The 14,539-nt window shown below is 51.6% G+C and overlaps 3 non-coding genes and 1 pseudogene across 3 annotated transcripts; all 4 read right to left on the bottom strand.

The window, feature by feature from the left end:
- Positions 1-10,768: 10,768 nt before the first annotated feature.
- LOC137819965 (5S ribosomal RNA) lies at positions 10,769-10,887 on the bottom strand. Its single transcript, XR_011082523.1, has one exon. It is a non-coding gene; the product is annotated as a 5S ribosomal RNA (ribosomal RNA).
- A 238-nt stretch (positions 10,888-11,125) lies between these two features.
- On the bottom strand, positions 11,126-11,244 carry LOC137819872 (5S ribosomal RNA; annotated as a pseudogene).
- Positions 11,245-11,481: 237 nt separating this feature from the next.
- LOC137819825 (5S ribosomal RNA) lies at positions 11,482-11,600 on the bottom strand. Its single transcript, XR_011082438.1, has one exon. It is a non-coding gene; the product is annotated as a 5S ribosomal RNA (ribosomal RNA).
- Positions 11,601-11,836: 236 nt separating this feature from the next.
- On the bottom strand, positions 11,837-11,955 carry LOC137819824 (5S ribosomal RNA). Its single transcript, XR_011082437.1, has one exon. It is a non-coding gene; the product is annotated as a 5S ribosomal RNA (ribosomal RNA).
- Positions 11,956-14,539: the final 2,584 nt, after the last annotated feature.

The raw sequence follows: 14,539 nt of genomic DNA, 5'->3' as shown, positions 1-14,539 counted from the left end.
TCATCCATTAACTGTCTGGTGCATACGCTGTGGGTTGTTCCTTCTTCTTCCCCTTTTTCGCAACTTAGGGCTTCACCTTCCCCTTCTTCCATCACAACGAACTTTCGTTCGTTCGTTTTCCGTCCTTCATTCACAATCAGATCAACCTCTGCAACCTTCGCTCACCTCTCTTTTACTTTTTCCTTTGCAGTTCCCGCGATGGTTCGTACAAAGATAACCGCGAATCCTCCTCCCTCATCGCGAAACCCTCCATCTCAGACTCATAACCCACCGCGAGCACCTGGTGCTCTCTCTTCCCAGGCTGAGAGGCCTGCAACCTCTCGCCCCAACCCCGCTCAGGCTGCTCCACCAGTCGCTGGAGGAGCCTCCAACGCCTCTCCAGACTACAAGAAGCTATACCCCTGGGCCACCTCAACTTTGCTGAGGGAAACTTCCTCAGTAAATTCTGCTGGGGCAGTGCTTCGATTGAAGAAAGGGGACGAGCCCAACCTGTCGTTCCACAAGGAGCACGATGACAAATTGATGGTGTTGCCTTGTCCCCCCGATGTGCCGGTCTGCGCTGATGACAAAAAGAACAACGGCGAGTTGTTCTGCTTTGTGTACACCACCCTATTCAAGAAGGTGAAACTCAGGTTCCCCCTCACTCGCTTTGAGCGGGAACTACTAACCGAGCTCGACATCGTCGCCGCCCAGCTCCATCCCAACAGCTGGGCATTCGTGCGGGCGTTTCAAATTGTGTGCGCACATCTGGGACTACCGGCCTCAGTAGACGTGTTCCTTTTCCTGTTCGAAGCCAAGAACCCTGGAGATCGCCTTTGGGTGAGCCTGAACGGAATTGCTGGGAGGTTGATCCTCTCTATCTTCCAGCAATCTTACAAGGATTGGAAAGATAAATTCGTCCAAGTGTGCCAGAATGATCAGGACGCTTCGCTGCTCGACGGCTTTCCCTTGTACTGGGTAAACAAGGGAAATAAAGACTCCAAGGGAAGCTTTAGAAAGCCAAGAAGCCCCGACAACATGGGCGATTTGGATAAGGACCTGTGCCTCTTCTGGAAAAGCGTGGCAGACGCTAACATCACCTTTCTCACCACTGCGCTCATCTCCTTTGACTTCTTCGAAGACCAACTCGAGGCTCGCATAGGTTAGTGCTTATCTCAACGCTTAAGTCTTTGCCCCGTGTTGCACTTTTGTTATCCATCCTTGAGCGTCTTGTCTATTGCGCACTAGACTTGGTCTTTATTTTCTGCACCACTTGTTTGTCTAATTTGCACACTTACCCATGTGTTTATCTTTGTCTTTGAGCTGACCTGTATACCTTCTCATTATGCAGATCTCATGTTGGGTAAAGGCAAACTAGCCGAATTGAGGGCGCTCGCCCGAGCCCATGGGTTGGCGTCGGGCTCCCAAACCGTGCCTAACTCAGTGGTGGAGATCGCCGCTGCTCAAGGCAGATCGCCCCCTAAAGGCCCAGCTCCTTCAGAAGCCTTGCCCACCCAACAGCGCAAGAAACTCATCCTCAGGAAGCCAAAGAGGAAAACCCCTCAGGTGGTCCATGAGGATGAAGGAGAAGACGATGAGGCAACTGAGGATGGCCTCATCACCAAAAGAAGAAGGGTGGCGCCTTCTTCACCACCTGCTCCACCTCCTCTTCCAACATCAACACCGTCCTCACCACCAGCCCCCATTCCAACACCGCCTTCTCCCCCAGCTGCAACACTGCCGGTTCAAGCAGTTCCTTTGGCGGCTGCACTTCCCGTGGTTGAGGCCACTGAGCCCAACTTCATGGAGAACCCTCCGAGTGCCTCCACGCCCTTTGTATCTGCTGGAGGGGGTCCTCCTTCAACCGCCTCAATCGCCGATGCTGCGGCAGGTGGGGATGAAGGTACTCACAACTCACCCATCATCATCACCGAGTCCCCCTCGTCACCACCACGCCAAGAAGCTCCAACTCACCAACCAATTCAAGAAGGTGGTGGCGAGAACCAGCACCAGGCTCCTCCAGCGCTTCCACGAGCAAACCTTTCCCTTGTGGTCAAAGGGATGTGGGAACCCTTCTCAGAAAAACTCAAAATGATGGCAGAGGATCTCCCCTCCATCATATCAAAAGCTGTGGAGAGTTCCAGCAAGAAACTCCAGGACGACATCTCCGTGCTCCAAGAGGAGAATCGCCTAATAAGAATCGAGGCGGAGAAATTGTCCTGCAACCTTATGCTGGCGGAGATCGACCATTCGCGAGTGGAGGATGCTATGAGCACCGAGCTGCGGGTGGCGCGCAAGGAGGCCACCGATCTACGCCATAGGGTGCACCTCTTAGCTCAAGATAAAATTGAGCTGGAGAGCAAACTGGTCCCCTATCGTCTCAAGGTGGCTGACCTGGAGGCGTCGATCAAAGCAGATGCCGCCAAGGTAGAAAGCCTTGAGAAGAGGTCCGTAGATCGGGAGGTCCTCTTGGGGAAAACTGAAAAAGAGAGAGACGATACCATGGCTAAACTTGCTGAGGCCAAAAAGGAGAACGAAGGGATCGCCGCAGAGCTGGCCCAGGCGCAGGCGGAAAACAAGAGGATTACTGAAGACCTTCTTCAAGCTCGTGAGAGGGCTGAAGAACTAAAACTGCAGACCGAGGGGCTCAAGAAGCAAACTGAAGAACTCGAGCTGAGCTCTGCCCAAATCCTCGCTGCTGGGTTTGACGCCGCCCTGGAGCAATTCGCCTACCAGTACCCTGATCTGGACCTTTCCATGGTGTCGCTAAACAATGAAGTGGTGGATGGAAAGATCGTTCCCTCTGAAGACTAGCAGTTTCCCTCCATCACTTATTCATCTGTCTTTTTCTTACACAACTTACTTGTAATAATTTTTCCTCTTTGGTACATGTAATTCAAACTGATGCCACTGTGTTATGACATTTCTTGCTTCTTTATATAATCTCCCTTATTTCTTCTTGTATAAATCGCTTCAAACGAAATTGACTTAGCAATTTTGTGGGCGCGACTGTTCAATAACTGCTTCAAACTACCGTCTTTCGAATGATAGTCTTCTAACAACTTGTGAACCTTTAAGATAATGGACCTCAGCGCGGAACCACTTTCCAAACAACGAGCTTCAACCCAACTAATAGTTTAGAACATAGCTCTCCCGACCTGCCTTATCAAAACGGGCCTTAACTCTTGCTATTGCTTGAATTTCTTCTGATCGCCAAAGATTCTTGGCGATACCAGCTTCCTCTCGCCTTCATAGCTTCGCCCTTGTTCCCTCATCTGGGGGTAGAGGCGCCTTTCGGATCCCTCTCTACTTTCCCTGACTTTCGGGACAGCGAGCTGGATAGCTAAGTGTTCTCTTCGAACCTACCTTAGCTATCCTTTAAACTTCTTCCACCCTCCACGCCGTACCTGAACTCGTTCGAGACGAGAAGGATTTTATCTTGCCTGAACTCGCTCGACGGCGAGAAGGTCTTTAACTCGCCTGAACTCGCTCATCGGCGAGAAGGTCTTTAACTCGCCTGAACTCGCTCATCGGCGAGAAGGTCTTTAACTCGTGCCTCTACATTGTCCCAGGGGCTACATCTTCTCTCCCCCGGAAGCACTGAGGACTTTTTACTGGTGCCTCTACATTGCCCCAGAGGCTACATCCCCTCTCCTCTGGAAGCACTGAGGACTTTTTACTCTTTCTCACCTGCACTCGCTCGACGGCGAGGAGGTCTTTATCTCTTTCTCGCCTCAGGACGCGCGAGGGCGTTGAGGTCTTTTAACTGGTGCCTCCGATCGCCGAAAGACGATGAGGACTTTAAACTTTAACTGATGCCGCCAATCGCCGAAAGACGATGGGGACTTAGAAATTCTTTAGAAAGCATGCGACATAGCTTCAAAACTTGCCTTAAATCACTTTTGGGTGACAAGGTCTTTCTTTTTCAAAATTCTTGCAATAACAACAAGCATGCAATCTAAAACACCTTGAACTTCGAAAACCCTTCTTTATTGGGTGTCTCATTAAAAACCCTCCTTAGGGAAAAAAGAGTGCCCCCTTTTAAACTGTTTTAACAGAAAGCTTGCAAACTCTTCGTGTTTGTTTTACTTGCAAAGCTTTTAACTGTAATATAAATTGAGGTGCGTGGCGTTCCAGGTACGAGGGATCGCCCCTCCTTCCAACGTTTCTAAGCGGTAGGCGTCGTTCCCGAGCGCCTCGGTTATCCTGAACGGTCCCGTCCACTTAGGCGACAGCTTGTTCTCCATCTCGTACTGGTGGGCCTTCCTCATCACCAGGTCGCCTTCTCTGAACTGCCTTGGCATCACCTTCGAGTTATATCTTCGTTCAATCCTTCTTTTCACTGCCTCAGCCTTCACTCTTGCCTCGTCCCTGACCTCATCCAGCAAATCCAGATTCAACCTTCTTTCCTCATTCGAGTCTTCCGCTACAAAGTTCTGGAATCTCGGCGAGCTCTCTTGGATTTCCACTGGAATCATTGCGTCGCATCCATAGACCAGGCTGAATGGGGTCTCATGGGTTCCTGACTGCTCGGTGGTGTGGTACGCCCAGACTATACGGGGTACCTCCTCAGCCCAACTTCCTTTGGCTTTCTCTAGCCTTCTCTTCAAACCTCTTAGCAATACCCGATTGGCTGACTCTACTTGGCCATTCGTCTGAGGGTGCTCAACAGATGCAAATACTTGTTGAATTCCCACCCCTTCGCACAGCTTTTTCAACAGGTGACTTGCTAACTGAGTTCCGTTATCTGACACCAGGCGCTTGGGCACACCAAACCGGCATACGATGTTCTTCCACACAAAGCTGCGCGGTGATCTGGGCCACCGGCTCTGCTTCAATCCACTTGGTGAAATATTCAATCGCCACCACCAAGTACTTCATCTGCCTGATCGCCAATGGAAAGGGTCCCAGAATGTCGATCCCCCATGTATGAAACGGCCAAGGGCTGTGAATCGACTTCAACTCCTCGGGAGGCGCCTTGTGCCAATCGGCGTGCTACTGACATTGCTTGCAACACTGCGCGTACTTCTTGCAGTCTTCTCTCATTGTTGGCCAGTAGTAACCTGCGCGGAGAGTCCTTGCGGCCAGAGCTCGACCCCCGACGTGGCTTCCACATATTCCTTCATGTAGCTCAGCCATGATTCTTGTACATTTCTCTCCGTGCACACATTCCAGGAGTGGGTGAGTGAACCCAAACCTGTACAACTCGCCATCAATCATCGTGAACTTGCTCGAGTTCTTCTTTATCTTCCTGGCCTCCGTCGGATCCAGCGGGAGAAGGCCATCCGCCAGGCATCGCTTGTACTGTGTTACCCAGGTGTCTGGCTCATGGGTAGCGCAGACTTGTGCCACGTTCACCTTCTCTCCCCGACATGCCCTTATTCTTGGCGATCTCAAGGTCTCCTGGGTCAAAAACCTGTGACTTCTCGCCGCTTTCTCCGTCGATTTGCTTATCTGAAGAACCAGGTGATCTGCCACAAATGCTCTGGGTGTCTTCAGAGTTTCTTGGATTACTGTCCTCTGCCTACCCCCTTGCCTGAACTGGCGAGCTTAGCTAGCAAGTCAGCTCGGGCATTCTGCTCTCAGGGCACATGCACTACTTCAAAGGAGGCAAAGGAACTCTTCAACTCCTGTACATACTCCAGGTAAGCTGCCATTTGTGGATCCTTGGCCTGGAATTCGCCTGTTACTTGTCCCGTGACCAACAGCGAATCACTCTTAGCCATTAACACCCTAGCTCCCATCTCCTTGGCCAACAAGATACCGGCGATCAGCGCCTCATATTCTGCTTGGTTGTTGCTGGCCTTGAAGGCAAACCTCAGGGACTGCTCGATCAGCACGCCGTTGGGCCCTTCCAAGATGACTCCAGCACCACTGCCCTGCTGGTTCGACGATCCATCCACCGAAAGCACCCAACGAAAGTCATTCCCCTCATCTCGCGTGGCTTCTGACGAGAGCTCGACCACGAAATCTGCGAAAATCTGTCCCTTAATCGGACCTCGGGGCTCATACTTGATGTCGAACTCCGACAGCTCCACAACCCACTTCACCATCCTCCCAGCTACGTCGGGCTTCTTCAGAACCTTCTGGATGGGCAAGTCGGTCATCACCAGTATTGTGAAGCTGTGGAAATAGTGGCGTAACCTTCTTGCCGAAAAAACCACTGCCAGTGCAGCCTTCTCCAGGGCCTGATATCTCATTTCGGGGCCCTGCAGCACCTTACTAACAAAATAAATAGGCCTTTGGGCCTGATCTTGGTCTTGGGCGAGCACCGCACTTACCGCCCTCTCAGTCACAGCAAAATACAACCTGAGAGGGGTCCCCATCAGCGGTTTGCACAATACTGGCGGGCTCGCCAGGTACTCTTTAAGTTTGACGAAGGCTTCTTCACACTCCTTCGTCCAGGCAAACTTGTTATTCCGCCTTAAACACTGGAAATACGGATGGCCCTTCTCTCCGCTAGCCGACACGAAACGAGACGGGCGGCCATCCGACCCATGAGCTGCTGCACCTCCTTCACGGTTGTCGGGCTCCTCATCGCCAAGATGGCGGCACACTTATCAGGGTTGGCTTCTATTCCTCTCTCAGTTAAGAGGAACCCCAAGAACTTCCCAGCCTCCACACCAAAGATGCACTTCTCGGGATTCACTTTTAGCCTGAACTTGGCGATCGTAGTGAACAACTCCTCCAAGTCCGCAACGTGCTTGCTCTTGTCTGGCGAGGTCACGACCATGTCATCCACGTAGGCTTGCACATTCCTTCCCAGCATTGGTGCAAGCACCCGATCCATCAACCTCTGGTACGTGGCCCCGACTTTCTTCAGACCAAAAGGCATCACCTTGTAGCAGTAGCACGACCTCTCGGTCATGAAGGCGGTCTTCTCTTCATCCCTAGGATGCATCTTTATCTGGTTGTACCCCAAGAAGGCATCCAGGAAGCTCAGCAACTTACACCCTGCAACATTGTCGACCAGGGCGTCTATACTTGGCAAAGGATATGAATCCTTTGGGCAGGCCTTGTTCAGATCAGTGAAGTCGACGCACATGCGCCACTTCCCATTGCTCTTCTTTACCAGTACGACGTTGGCCAGCCACTCAGGGTACTGCACCTCCCTGATATGGCCTGCAACGAGGAGCTTCTGGGTTTCGTCTCTAATCGCCTGCCTCCTCTCCTCGTTGAACTTCCTTCTCTTCTGTCGCACCGGTCTGACCTGGTTGTCCATCGCCAAATGATGGCACAAGAAGTCGGGATCGATCCCGGGCATGTCCGAAACGGACCATGCGAACGCATCCAGATGCCGCTCTATCACCTTGGCGATCTGGTCCTGGAGCTCAGCCTCTAGAGATCTTCCCAGCTTGAAGATCTTTCCCCCGATCTCCCTTTCGAGCCACTACTGGACGGGTTTTGGTCTGGTTTCTCTGGCGATCACCGCCCTAGCGATTCCCAGCTCCCTCGCTTCTTCGGGGCGATTCCTCGCCTCCTCCTCTCGACCGACGTTCTCCTCCCTCAACTCAGCATCCACCATCATCACGTCGCTTGCGGCGATCTCCTCTATTACCGTCGGCCTGGGCTTCACACCGGGAGGTGGGGTGGTTGTCACGTAACTCACGGACCTCTTGTTCTTCAGGCTATTCTCATAGCACTTCTTTGCTTCTTTTTGGTCGGATTTGATGGTGATCACCACCCCTTCCATCGATGGCAACTTCACCTTCATGTGCCTGGTGGAAGGCACAACTCCTATCCTGTTGAGTGTTGGCCTTCCCAACAGAATGTTGTATGCTGAAGGAGCGTTCACGACGAGGTACTTGATTTTCTCTGTTCTCGAGCCCGCCTCATCCGTGAACGTAGTTCTCAACTCAATGTACCCCCAGACCTCCACCTGATCGCCAGCGAAGCCATACAAACACCCTCCATAGGGCCTCAGCTGGTCAAGGGGCAACTCCAACTGCGTGAAAGTCGGCCAGAACATTACGTCTGCCGAGCTTCCTTGGTCCACCAGAACCCTGTGGACCTTCCTTCCCGTTGTAATCAGCGAGATGACTATAGGGTCGTTGTCGTGAGGCACAACGTCCCGAAGATCTTGCTTTGTGAACGTAATGTCCACATCCGGCGAGTGGTCCTCGAACATGTCCACCGTCATCACAGACCTCGCATACTTCTTCCTCTGTGACGCGGTGCATCCACCACCCGAGAAACCTCCTGCAATGGTGTGGATCTCTCCGTGAGTAGGCATCTCGTGCTGCTAAGCCTCACCACCTGCGGGCTGGGAGCTCAACGCACCCCCCGTCCTTCTATCCAGCAAGTAATCATTTAGGAACCCGCTCTTGACCAGGTCGTCGAGCTGGTATCCTAAAGCCAAACATGAGACCACGGTGTGGCCAAAGCCCTGGTGGAACTCGCACCAGGCGTCTGGCTTTGGTCCCAACACCTTGTCGCCCACCTTCTCGGGCGTCTTCAGCCTGGCTGCTATATTAGGAATGGCGATCAGATCCGCCAATCCCATCACGAACTTATGTTTCGGCGGGCGATTGTACTCCCGACGTGCCAGTTGAGGGCGCCCCGGGCCTCTACCCTTGTTTTTTCTTGGATCGTAAGGATGGCGAGTCCTCTGATCCCTCTTGGCCGCCGCTGTCTCCAGCACCCTCTGTGGCTGGATCCTGGTCTGGGCACGTGGCCTAGCGGGGGCCATGCTTCCCCTCTTCTCGGCGACCTCACTTTCATCGGCGATGTGGGCCACCGCAAGTCGCCGAACCTCAACAAACGTGGCGGGGTGGGCCCTAATCAACGCCTCGCAGAAGGGTCCTGGCAGCACGCCCTTCTTGAACGCGTAGACCAACATCTCTTCATCCTTGGCCGGCGAACGGACCATCTGTGCCCCAAAACGATTCAAGTAGTCCCTGAGGGACTCTCCCTGGTACTGCCTTATGTCGAACAGATCATAAGACACCCTAGGCGGTGCCTTGTTCACTATGTACTGCTCGACGAAGATCTTCGAAAACTGTTGGAAGTTGGTTATGTGACCTGTAGGCAGGCTCAAAAACCATTCCAGCGTTGTTCCCTGGAGTGTGCTTACAAACATCTTGCAGTACACAGCATCCGATCCTCCTGACAGCATCATCTGCGTGTGGAACGTGGTGAGATGTGCCTCAGGATCCTCCACGCGGTAAAAACAGCCTTCACAGGTACCACACTCACAGGGATTGGCGTGTCTGTAATCGCCTGAGCGAAAGGCATAGGGAAAACGCGGGGCGGCGTTGACGGCGCAACCTCTTCAGCGACTGGACGCCCTCGCTGCTCCTGAAGAGCTTGACGCAATTCCTCAGTCACTCTGCTAAGCTCTTCATTCTTGGCCCGAGAGGCGACCAGGTCCTCGTGCATTCTTGCCTGCTCTATGCGCGAGGCTTCCACATTCGCCTGCAGCGAACGCATGATTTCCACCATCTGCGCCATAGTCATGGCGCCTTCAGCAGCAACGGGCGCAACTGGACTTGAACGGTTGCTTCTCATCTTTCTCATGAAAACTTGACAGATCACAAGGAGTGACGAACAACACCTTCTTCAGCGCCGATTGATTCAGCGATCAATCGGTCAGAACTTCGCTACACTCTGAAGAACTTCAAGAGCACAACTTCGACAGCAAAACCTTCACAGACACTCGTGACTCCACCACAAACCACTGCTTCTTCCACAAAAATCCGAACGAGCGGCGAAACTTAGATCTCACCGATTAAAACTCGCGTAAGCAGCGAAAAACCTCAACTCACAGAACAAGAACTCAAACAAACGGCGGAAAACGCGAATCTACCGAACAAAGCTTAGATGAACGGCGAAAAATGGTTGCACTAGCACACAACCACACAGAAACTGCAGAAACTCCCAAGAACTCACGTTGTGGATGGGAACAGGTTTTACACGGCCCCACGGTGGGCGCCTGATGATCCTGCCTGTTGACCAAAACGTTGGAGCCTTGCCTCGTCAAACCTGGATCGACTTCTGCGCCGTGTTAGCCTCCGTCCTTCACCGCGATCCACCTCAGGAACCTGCAAAAGACAGAACGGCGCCGCTGCGGCCGATCACGCTCCGACGCCCATGTCAGCAACTGAACCACCAATTACTTAAGAGTAAAACTCAAGAACTCTAAGGAACCGTGAAAAAGTTCTCTCTCAGCGTACTCAAGACTTGCAATCGTAAAGAAACAATCTGAACGTGCGTACCTCAAAGTTCGTTGGAAACTTTTATATACCTGGGCACTTTCTCTCTCCTGGCAGTTACACATCTGGACACGTGGCTCGCATCCAGCTGTACACGTGTCATCATCTGGGGCATCCTTGACTTGAGCGCCACTTACTCTTCAGGCTTTTGGATAAGTTACTTACGCATGGAGCGCAAAACTGCCTTGGAGCGTGATCTCTTCTGCATGGCGAGTTCGGGTGCCTTCATACGCACCTTCCCTGTGGTCTTGCCGGCCGTCTTCACGATCTACTCTACCTGCTTCACCGTGTATGCTCAAGTAAGCTGTCTCCCGACCTCATCCTCTGGCTAGCTAGGAAATGACTATCTGACTTCATCTTTGGCGATGTCCTTGTTTCGGCGATCTCTAACCACGAGGTCGTCTGGGTTCGTATCGGGCGACCTCTTCTCAACACGAGCCCGGAGCACGCCAAACTTAATAATTGGCGACCACACGAGCCCCCCGACTTCCTTCCCTTCAGACAGCCATGGGCCCTACTCAACACACCTACGTAATAGCTTGCTGCCACGTCATCACTTCCGACTACCAGGACGGTACAAAATCCAACATGAGAACTTCCCAGGAGGTCACCCATCCCAGTACTACTCTCGCCCAAGCACGCTTATCTGCGGAGTTCTGATGGGATCCGGTGCATTAGTGCTGGTATGATCGCACCTGTCAAGTGTAGCGCGATCAATACCTATATGGGTTTGCAGGTGGGCTTCAGTTTCAAAATGGTTGGACGTCGAACGCGATAACTCGCTACACCACATTATTTCACTATCGTTATTGTAGGTACTTTAAGATTTTTATTTAGAGATCAGCAAAAAAAGGCACAAAAAAGGTGAACTCATGGTTTGACTGTCTAGGCCAAGAAGAAGAAGAAAAACAGAACACAAAAAAGAAATACAAAAAGAAGTGCAACACGAGGACTTCCCAGGAGGTCACCCGTTCTAGTTCTACTCTCGCTTAAGAACGCTTATCTGCGGAGTTCTGATGGGATCCGGTGCACTAGTGCTGGTGTGATTGCACCTTTCAAGCGTAGCGCGATCAAAACCTATATGGGTTTGCAGGTGGGCTTTAGTTTCAAAATGGTTGGACCTCGAACGCGATAACTTGCTACACAACACTATTTCACGAACGTTTTTGTAGGTACTTTAAGATTTTTATTTAGCGATCAGCAAAAAAAGCACAAAAAAGGTGAACTCATGGTTTGACTGTCTAGGCCAGGAAGAAGAAGAGAAAAAGACCACAAAAAAGAAATACAAAAAGAAGTGCAACACGAGGACTTCCCAGGAGGTCACCCATCCTAGTACTACTCTCGCCCAAGGATGCTTATCTGCGGAGTTCTGATGGGATCCGGTGCTTTAGTGCTGCTATGATCTCATCTCTCAAGTGTAGGGCGATGAATACCTATATGGATTTGCAGATGGGCTACAGTTTCAAAATGGTGGGACCTCGAACGTGATAACTCGCTACACAACACTATTTCACAACGTTTTTGTAGGTACTTTAAGATTTTTATTTAGAGGTGAGCCAAAAAAGCACAAATAAGGTGAACTCATGGTTTGACTGTCTAGGCCAGGAAGAAGAAGAAAAACAGAACACAAAAAAGAAATACAAAAAGAAGTGCAACATGAGGACTTCCCAGGAGGTCACCCATCCTAGTACTACTCTCACCCAAGAACGCTTATCTGCGGAGTTCCCATAGAATCCGATGCATTAGTGCTGGTATGATCGCACCTGTCAAGTGTAGCGCGATCAATACCTATATGGGTTTGCAGGTGGGCATCAGTTTCCAAAATGGTTGGACCTCGAACGCGATAACTCACTACACAACACTATTTCACGATCGTTTTTGTAGGTACTTTAAGATTTTTATTGTACCGTCCCGTCATTGGACGTTGACCGAAGGTAAAAGTCAACTCATTGTGGAACCCCTCCGGGGACCCATGGAAGAAGGTCAACAGGTTGACCGCTCGAGTCATCGCCTCGCTGAGGTATCGCCTAAGTAAGGCGTCGCCCAAGAGAGGCATCGCCCAAGAAAGAGGCATCGCCAAGCAAGGGTACCGCCAGTTAAAGCATTGCAAAGCTAAGACATCGCAAGGAGGTTTTGGGCCTCGATAGTTCAGAACAGTAGCATGGGGAAGAGAGAGGTGGCTTCAAGGCCCTAAATTCTAGTACCAGTAGGGGGTAAACCTTACTCGTGAAGTATCCACGCCACTGCTGTGATGTCCTGGAACAGATACGACCCAGGAGAGGGCCATGACCAGGGGAGAACCACGTGCATGATACGAGAGAAAGGTAGATACACCCCCAGGGCGAGTGACTAGTGATTGGGGCGCATGAGTTGGCACCTAAAAAGTCAACCCACATGACAAATGCACTTCGCAGAAAAGAGGGCTCACACGATGGAAAAAACCCTAAGTTGGGTGGCGGCGCTGTAGGACCCTCTGCACAGAATAAACAATCAAGTCAAAGGGGCACGTGGCAATACCAACGTGCTCATTAAAAGTTTCAGGGAAAGTTTGCCAAGGGACGCGTTAATCCAATGTTAAGATTCGAATGTTCCAAGGAATGTTTGGATACGCCTTCAATGCACTCTAACGCGCTTTAAAGATTAGATGTGTATAAAAAGGGACCTTGGGGAATTTGAAAAGGGATTCGAGTTTTAACCTAATTCTCACAGTTACACAGAGCACTAACCCTAGTTGTTTTCGTTGCGCACCCACTGTGAGCACATGGCAATTAGGGCAACACCATTCTAGTTCACAGTTTTTAGTCACTCAGCACAGTTTTTTCGTCCACCTCCCAAGGGTGTGTCACTTTGATGTTTCTCGCTAGCTGACTTGATCGTCAGAGTGCAAACGGCCGCGAGGGCGCCCCTTTGTTCACTTCTTTTCAGGTATCAAAGACGGAGCATGACGAAGGTGCCCTAGCTCGCGAGGACAAGCCACGCACAAAGACGACCCTGGTCAGCCGGACGGAACATTTGGCGCCCACCGTGGGGCCAATATAAAACATCAGTACCAGCACACACATTTTTCAGTTCCAGTTCCCAAACCCGGTCAAGTTGAGAAAATTTCCAGAAAGCCATGACCACCAGACCTTCGCGCTCAAGGAGCGAAGAGATGACCATGCAACAACTTGTGGGCATGGTGCAAGGGTTGCAAGAAGCAATGACGGCCTCCAGAGCATATCAGGAACGCATGCAGGTGGATCTCACAGCCTCTCTGGCGAGAAACGAAGAGCTCCACCGTACCAACGAAGAGCTACGTCGCGATCGGCGCGATGTAGACGAGCCTGAGACTGCCTCCCCACTTAGGGAATTCACCATACCGTTCTCACAAGCGATCTTAGGAGCAGCAATCCCCAACACGTTTACAGGGCCTAAGGTGATCTTTACAGGAAAGGAGGATCCTGAGGCACACCTCGCGGCGTTCCACACACAAATGATGTTGGTCGGAGGCTCTAACGCCGTAAAATGCAAGCTCTTTATGAGCACTTTAACCAGAATGGCCCTGGATTGGTTCGTCAGCCTCCCAGAGGGTCACGTCAGGACCTTTGCTCAACTCTCACGACAATTTAGAGAGCAGTACTTAGCCAACAGGGCCCCAGCCCCGGTCTCGTACGACCTTTTCGACGTGAAACAATTCCAAGGGGAGACCCTGAAGTAGTACATAAGCCGCTTTGGAGCACAAGTAGTAAAGGTGGGTACTACCGATGAACCCATGATTGTATACGCATTCAGGAAGGGAGTGCGACCCAGGTCTTTTGGTAAGTCGCTTAACTGCAGGCTTCCTAAGACCTTTGCTGAAGTAAGGCGACGAGCGTTGGAGCACATTGCCTCAGAGGGCGAGGCGTACGAGAAGTGCATACCTGCTGCACCTGCACGACCAAGGGCGCAGATACGCACGCAACCTGCTAGGGTCCACGAAGTTGCCATGGAGAGACGAAACCCAGACATAAAGCGCACCTACGAGGCGAGGAGGGCCCCGCCAAGGACCCGAACTGAAGGAAGGAGAAAGGGGGGTAGACCGCTAAGGCACAACTTTGTGGTGGAGTTCAAAGACCTCATCGTTGTGCCCAACATAGCAGACAGGTTGAGGCCACCAGGAGTCATGGTGTGAATTCCACGAAGCATTTGGACATCATATTAACAACTGTTTGGTGCTGGGCTATTAGTTGGATGAGCTTGTGAAGAGTAGCTTCCTAAAGGATTACCTCGTAGGATCCCCTACGACGGCAGCCACGGCAGTACAAGAGGAGGGCCAGGCACACGAGATGCCAGTCCATGGGGAGGTTCACATCATTTCTGGTGGATTTTCT

The sequence above is a fragment of the Phaseolus vulgaris genome, chromosome 10 (assembly GCF_000499845.2).
Source record: "Phaseolus vulgaris cultivar G19833 chromosome 10, P. vulgaris v2.0, whole genome shotgun sequence".
NCBI lineage: Eukaryota > Viridiplantae > Streptophyta > Magnoliopsida > Fabales > Fabaceae > Phaseolus > Phaseolus vulgaris.
Note: the sequence above shows the minus strand (reverse complement) of the source record. Positions and strands in the feature narration are given on the sequence as shown.